This window comes from Triticum urartu, chromosome 5 (assembly GCF_003073215.2).
Source record: "Triticum urartu cultivar G1812 chromosome 5, Tu2.1, whole genome shotgun sequence".
Taxonomy (NCBI): Eukaryota; Viridiplantae; Streptophyta; class Magnoliopsida; order Poales; family Poaceae; genus Triticum; species Triticum urartu.
The window spans coordinates 33,466,513-33,474,017 of NC_053026.1; the positions used below are offsets into that span (position 1 = coordinate 33,466,513).

Here is a 7,505-nt window from a genome sequence, read left to right on the forward strand (position 1 = left end):
CCCGGAGCTTTTCTGGTGAATTTTCTCCAAACCCTGCCGGACAAAGAAAACAATTACTTGATATATCAGGAAATGAACAAAGTTGCTGATATGGTGGATAATGATCGATTTAACTTACTTCTCGAGTATTTGAGTCATGTCTGCATAGTCCTTGGGATCTTTTCGTCTTGAGTCTAAGACGGTTACTAGTCCCTGCTCAAGCTTAATATGTAGGAGAATATAGTGGAAACTGCACACGCATGCATAACTCATCAATTACATTACTATAACCTTGACTAATATATAAGGGAAACCGAATATGCACAAGACAGTAACACTCACTTGAAGTTGTAAGGAAAGAGTATTATATCTTTGTTTTGATTTATTATCAACGATTCTAGCATAATTTTCATAAACAATAAATGAACCAATAGTTATGAAGATAATATACATACCAAATCCGAATCATAGACAGGACGAGGGCCGACGGGGGCGGATACCAAAACCATCGCACTATATAAGATGCAATAATAAATGTAAGAAAATGATACAAGTATCTATCAAAAGAGACAAGTAAGAATATTTTTCCTTTCAGAAAGAAGATAAGAACAAGAGGCTCACCACGGTCGTGTCGGTGATGAGATCAGCGCGGGTGATCGACGGCGGTGAAGACGGGGACGGGGCGTGACGGACCGCTAAATCTAGACAATTCTCGAGGAAAATGGAGCTTGGAGGTCGAGATTCGAGAGGAGAAAGTTTAAGTAGTGTGGCTCGGGCATTCCATCGAACACCTCATGTGCATAGGAGGTGAGCTAGAGCACCACAAACCCCTCCCCTCGCCGGCCAGAGAAAAACAGAGCACTGGAGTGCTCTGCTCGCGGGCGAGGGTATATATAGGCACCTCATTGGTCCCGGTTTGTGGCAAGAACCGGGACTAAAGGGGAGCCTTTGGTCCCGGTTCAGGCCACCAACCGGGACCAATGGTGGTGGGCCAGGAGCGAGGCCCATTGGTCCCGGTTCATCCCACCAACCAGGACCAAAAGGTCCAGACGAACCGGGACCAATGGCCCACGTGGTACGGCCGGCCCCCTGGGCTCACGAACCGGGACCAATGCCCACATTAGTCCCGGTTCTACACTGAACCGGGACTAATGGGCGGAGCCGGCCTGGACCATAGCCCTGTTTTCTACAAGTGGTAGACTCATCTTTTCTCGGGGGGCGCTATGTTACACTAACATATCATGTTACCACTTCTCATTAACTACACTAGCAAAGTGGCCCTCGCAAATGCACGGGCTAGTACTTAACAAAGTTTAATTAACCAACAAAGGTAAATATATAACATTTTCATCATTTGTTCATCAAGTGTTGCGGTTGTAAACATGATTTTACCCTTAGACACAGCTTATTTGGTGATAAGAGGAATTTTCCTTTCATGTTCGGAAAAATATTGGGTGTTATCTTTCTCATCAAATTCTTTGGGAGCACTTTGCTCCAACTCATGGGTTTGCCGGATGCTGCCGCATGATTATGTTTATAGTCTGTGACGGCTTGACATGAAATTGTACTTTCATATGCATAGCCCGAATATGAATGATTGGTTCCGGTTTGATATACTTCCTCCGTTCCTAAATATAAGTCTTTGAAGAGATTCCATTATAGACCTCATATGAAGCAAAACGAGTGAATCTACATTTAAAATGCATCTATATACATCCATATGTAGTCCATAGTGAAAATCTCTACAAAGACTTACATTTAGGAACGGAGGGAGTATTTTTTATCATCGTATACTATATATTTTTGGATTTGTTCAAAAGAATTTCTAGCATAGTGATCTAAATGTTTTTATATTTCTTTACAAAGGGAGTATAATTTATGTTGGAGCACACATGTATGTGAATTCCACCTGTACGCAATTGTAGTCGTTTAGTGGGAAATCTTTGTGTTGTTTTCGAAATCGTAGTTGATTGGTAGGAAATCTTTGTGTTATTTTTGAAAATGTTTTTTTGGGGCTTTTTCTTTTCTTATGGAAGCCGAACAGGATGACACAGATGTACACAGCCCGCACACATTTTTTTGTCGTTGAATCCCTCACACTCACACCTTCACACACTTCCTCAAAACAAAGGGAACCTGTCACACAATTGTCCAAAAAAAGAAGAAAAAAGAGAACCTCACACTCTCCGACCATCAGACGTGGCTCTTGCCTGATCCCCTTTTCATCTCCTTCTATCCCCTCGTACCAAAATTGCTTCCACCCGAGCGCTGCAGATTCAATTCTGAATAAACCTTAGTTTCCCCTCTTGATTCCTTGCCGTGATCTTGCCCGTCCTCACCTGCACACACCTTTGCAGCTCGGCTCACTGGTGCGGCGACGGCGTGACCATCTACAGCACCTGGTTTTCCCCGATGTATGCCTCCTCAATCTCTTATGCTGGTCAACGGCGGCGGAGGGGTAGCAGGGCTCGACGAGAAGCTGAGCAATAGAGGAGGCTAGCTTGTCGATCTTGACAGTGCCGTTGTCGACTGTCGTCGCCGTCCTTGGAGGCGATATGGGTGTGGATCCCGTCTGCTACAGCGAGCTTGGATCCACATCATATCGTGGCTGTCCCCGAGCAAGACCAGCCCAGCAGGTCGTCTTGCTCCTCGATAGAGGTAGCCTGATTTCGGCGGCTCATTCTTCCACCTGTAGCTCCTCACTTCTCCATTTTCATGCATTTATCATTTATTTTTTTCCTTGTTCTTATCATGTCTCTGCATGTGTATGACTAAACAAATAGGAGTACAATGTGCTTTCAGGTACGACTTGTTACTGAAAGGTGTAAATTTATCTATGCCCCCTCCACTTTTTTTAGTACTTGGGACTGGCATCGACAATGTTTGGCTCCCTGCTCCCATTCTTTTCAACATATTTAATGTGTAATTAATTAATTTGTTATAATTTTACGATTTCCCAAAGATAGAATTATTTTAGTAAGTGAATATGAAAGTAGGTGCCATTTAATTTTACATATTAACTATAACGATCCGTGGATGCTGTAACTAATATCTAAAAATATATGTAGCACCGACAATTGGTATTATTGAGCTATTTCCATCGAATGTTGATGCATGTTTCAATAATTCTGGGAGTATTAGATCATACCCGCCGTCATATCATGTTAGCATAGAAAAATCAGTTTAGTTCCATCTTCTTATGGTTATGTTCCATCATAGGAGTATCATGTTAGCATAGAAAAAACAGTTTTCTTCCATGTACTTATGGCTATCTAAAAGGGCTAGTAGCATGTGTAAGTGCGTTTTTAGTTCCTACCTTGAGGATATTTCTCTGTAGACTATGTTCTTGACCACATCATTCTCGCTGTTAGTTCATTTGCTATACAAAAGAAAATAACAGGTGTGATCAAGTCGGTAGGGTATTACTTGCGAGTGTGTTTCCAAAGTATAGCCTTTCTCTTATATTTCTCTTGAACACTTTGATCTTTATGTAGATCACCCGGTCAACAATATCAGGTCTTTATGATGCTGCTATGCCTACTTTCTGTAGCAAAGATTGAATGTCACAAATAGGTCTGTGTATCCAGCCCATCGACATATTGCCATAGCATCTTAGTAGTTTTATGCTTTGTATCTTGGGCTATCTGTGAAGCTGGATGGCACACGACAATAGTATTGTCCTTCATACCTGGGCAGCCCTTGCATCTCCTCTGTCTATTATGTCTTGCAACCCAGCATATAATTGCGTTCTTAGGTTTCCTTTATGTCTTTTCATGCAGTCTATTTGTACTGCACTACTGCAAAATGCATGCAAAGGCATCCATATTGAACTGCAATTTAAGCCTTCCACACCAGCAAATGTTTACATGCTTTCTCTTGCATTTTGCACCTTCTTTTATTGTGCGATGTGTATTTCCTCTGTACCCATCTTCTCCGTAGGGGACTAACAATGGATACTGCACAACCATGAATTTTGAATGGTTCTCCGATATACTTGTCCATCTCTTTGTATCACTGACAATCAAGGCTGCTACTTCAGTTGCAGATGGCATGTCATGTCGTGCTAATCTCACGTCGTGATAGTTCAAGTCTGGTACTTCAATTGCAGATGGTATGTCATGTCGTGTTAATCTCACGTGGATAGTCACCTTCGAATTTATCCCTTGCCATTCTGAGTATTTTTGCTAGTCTATTATCTTTATCCAATATATTTTTAAGGCCCTCGACAATGGGAGTATCTGTTGATTCCCTTTTATCTTCTGATGTTGACGCGTCAACTCTGATTCTTCCCTTATTTGTAGTGGCATAGGTGTGCAACTACGCCGTGCGTGGTTTGTCTTTACCTTCAGGTCGTAGAGTACCTATCTGTGATATTTTTGGCCATTCATTCCAAATACATGAGGCACGGGACCATTTTTTTCTGTGTCCACCTCTCCTCCCATTGATGTGAAAGCGAACATGGAGTTGTACAATCTGATATTGTGCATGTAGTTTTTCCACCTCTTTCTGAACTAAAAGCATTTGATTGTGTTGTCACACCTTGAATTGAAGACGTGCATTATACTACTGATTCTGTTCTTGCTGTTAAGAAAGATTGAAATCTAAGAATAAGATAAGATTGCAATTGAGGATGAGAAGTTGATGTATAATAATGACTGAAAATCCACAAGGGGAACTTAGGAGAAGTTTAAAAACCCATTTTACATCAATTAAAAGCTCTTGATTGTGTTGTCATACCTTGAATTGAAGACATTAGTTGTTCTGCCGTTTTTGCTCTTACTTTTAAGAAAATATTGAACTTTATGTCAGTTCTATATGATATCTGCAGATGGTCCAGCTGCTGGAGGTGATCTGCTCACCTGATGGAATCGACGGCACACAACTGAGAAGATTGGGGCACTTGCTCGTGAGAGTTCTTTCTTAGGAAAACCTGATGGAGCCGATGGCACAATCGAGGAGATTGGGGCACTCGCTCGTGAGAGTTCTTTTTTTTAGGGAAAACCATCATGGCGGATGTATATTGATTTGGAATAATAGTACATCATCGGCAGGATTGCTTGTGATGGTATGAGTCGAACCTATGGTGAGTTTTGTTTATGAGATCGTGAGATCGATTGTGAGATTTGTGTAAAGAACACGGGACGGATCAAAAAATGGTTTCTGAGATCAGCGTATAGGAAATGGCAAAAAGACAGAACGGCATGCATGCAATTGATCATTGTAGGGTTGAATATTTGGGAAGAAGCCATCAACGTACATACCTTGCCCTTGGCCGCTGCTCATGCATGCTGCATATTGGTAAAGGGAGCCACCTCGAAGGAGGTGACATGTGCCTTTCAGCCCTATCTGCGCTTGGTCTTCGCCTGAAAGCCGCCAAGCCAATGGCCATGAGGATGGCGTAGCCAAGCTAGGGTTTGTTGTGATCTTTTTTTTAGCTCGTTTCTTCTCGTTTGGTTGTTCACCGGATAGGATTTTCTAGAGGAAAAAAGAATGGTGGGTAATTTTCAAGTTGAATCTAATCTAACGATGATAAAGTTTTTTACCTATTAAATTAATGGTTAGATGTTTATAATTTTTGTGGTAATTTCTAGCATAATTTTCTTTTCTTTGGTTAGCTCGTCAAGCACTTTTTATATATAAATAGATGCCACATAAGCAAAATTTTCTAGGAATGCGCCATGTTACTAGCTAAGTTACTCTCACTATGACTAGCCTAATTAACAACGTAAATAATGTACCAGTTGGACAAATATGATTGGAGATGAAGATGGAGATGGAATTTTACGTAAACACGGATATGCATGTCTATGTCTATGTGTGTGCGCGCGACGACTCTCGCGACCTGGAAGCGGGGGGCGTGTTTTTGATCGATTTTTCTTTCTTGGCACGTTAAAAAAAATTGTCCGCCAGTTTTTGTTTCTTTTTTTCAGAAACGTGTGTATTCTATTTAAAACCACTACTATGGAGAGATTTTTTACTCCATTGTATATATAGCCTCTTGTTTGATAGGGTTTCTCGCCTCTCGCTCTCTCACCCTCTCCATATCAAAACAAGATGACAGTGTCCACTCTATCTCTCTCCTCACTGGTGGTCACAGATCCGACCGAATCCCGTCCGTTGCGGGAGGTGAGGAGGTGCAGCATTGACGTTGTCGCCGTCGGCGATGGAGGAAGCTGATGTGCACCATCCTCTCGGAGTCGGCGCTGGCGCGGACGAAGGTCCTCCACGCCCTTGTTCGCTGCCATCGTGTGGGCAGATCCCGCCCGCCCGCCTAAGCGACATCTCGCCCACCTGAGGTATAACTTCTTGTACTGGTTCAGCTCCCCAGGTCGCTGCATGCGGGTTTTCTTCTATGCAAATACTCCCCAGCTCCCCATGTATAGTAGCTAGGGTTCGTCGGCTCGTCCAACATCACCTACTATTATAGAGGAAATGCCACTCGAAAAGGTCGTGGTTTATGCCTCAGTGGAGGTATACATGTTGTTTCGACAAAAAGTACATGGTGGTTGTGCGGTCATTGTCCATATGCTCCTATTGCTGCTACTAATCTAATACTGTCACTAGTTAAATGAAGAAATGCCTTTTTTCTCAGGTATCCTGGTTTAGTTCCCATCAAGATAATCATGATGCTTCTGTTTGTTGGTGTACTTTTCATTAATTCTTATTCACAATTGAGATGTCGTTGTTAATCTTATACCACTGCCAAAACAAAGTAACAACACTATATCCCTTTTTTATATTTTTGCAAATAGCGATGTGTATCTCCATACCCGGGCATGTCTTCCTCAATTTTAGTGAAAATGCACAAAATTGGAAGAAATAGACCACAGTGAGGATTTGTTGAACTTCATAGGTGCCTCACTCAAACTTGATGCCAAATGGATGATGCATCACCACGATGACCTATCAATGCTCATGATTGCGCCTCATGGTTGCATGGTCTGGTTAAGCTGATCAATTTTCCACGAAAAACAAATTGTCTTCCATCAGTGCTCTTTGCTTGTTACCCACAAACATGATATCCTTCATCAGTTCACCTTGGTTGCGTTGGAGACGCAGTCGTCTTTCACGTTGGTGCAATTTTATCACACAATTGGCTATGAACCAACTGTTTCCTCAAAGAAGGATCACGTTGGTACTAAGAGCATAAGTTTCTATTGATTTCTAAGCCTTCTCACAACTTTGTCTTCAGCTCCCCTGTAATTTTATTTGTCCAGCTATTAACTTTGATTAAAAAATGGTGTGGACTAAAAACCCGGATGGACGTAGTAGCCCTCCATTTTTATTTACTCTGCATATTAGATTTGACTGAAGTCAAACTTTGTAAAGTTTGACCAAGTTTAGGCCCAACACAACAAACCATAATTATTGAGAGAGGGCAAACTGTGCATACTCTCAAACCTTTCCGATAATTGAAATTAAAATTCTTTATTTGTACACACTTTCACACGTTTCTGATAATTTGGCGCATGTGTGGTTGTTCACTTAAGGGAGGGTAGTGTACCGCGCGTGAAGGACAGGAAGTG

At 41.9% G+C, this 7,505-nt stretch overlaps 1 long non-coding RNA gene across 1 annotated transcript; it reads left to right on the forward strand.

Annotated features, from left to right (window-relative positions):
- Positions 1–2,080: 2,080 nt before the first annotated feature.
- LOC125507725 lies at positions 2,081–4,992 on the forward strand. The gene is made up of 3 exons (XR_007282947.1): positions 2,081–2,637; positions 4,019–4,090; positions 4,808–4,992. It is a non-coding gene; the product is annotated as an uncharacterized LOC125507725 (long non-coding RNA).
- The last annotated feature ends 2,513 nt before the right edge of the window (positions 4,993–7,505 follow it).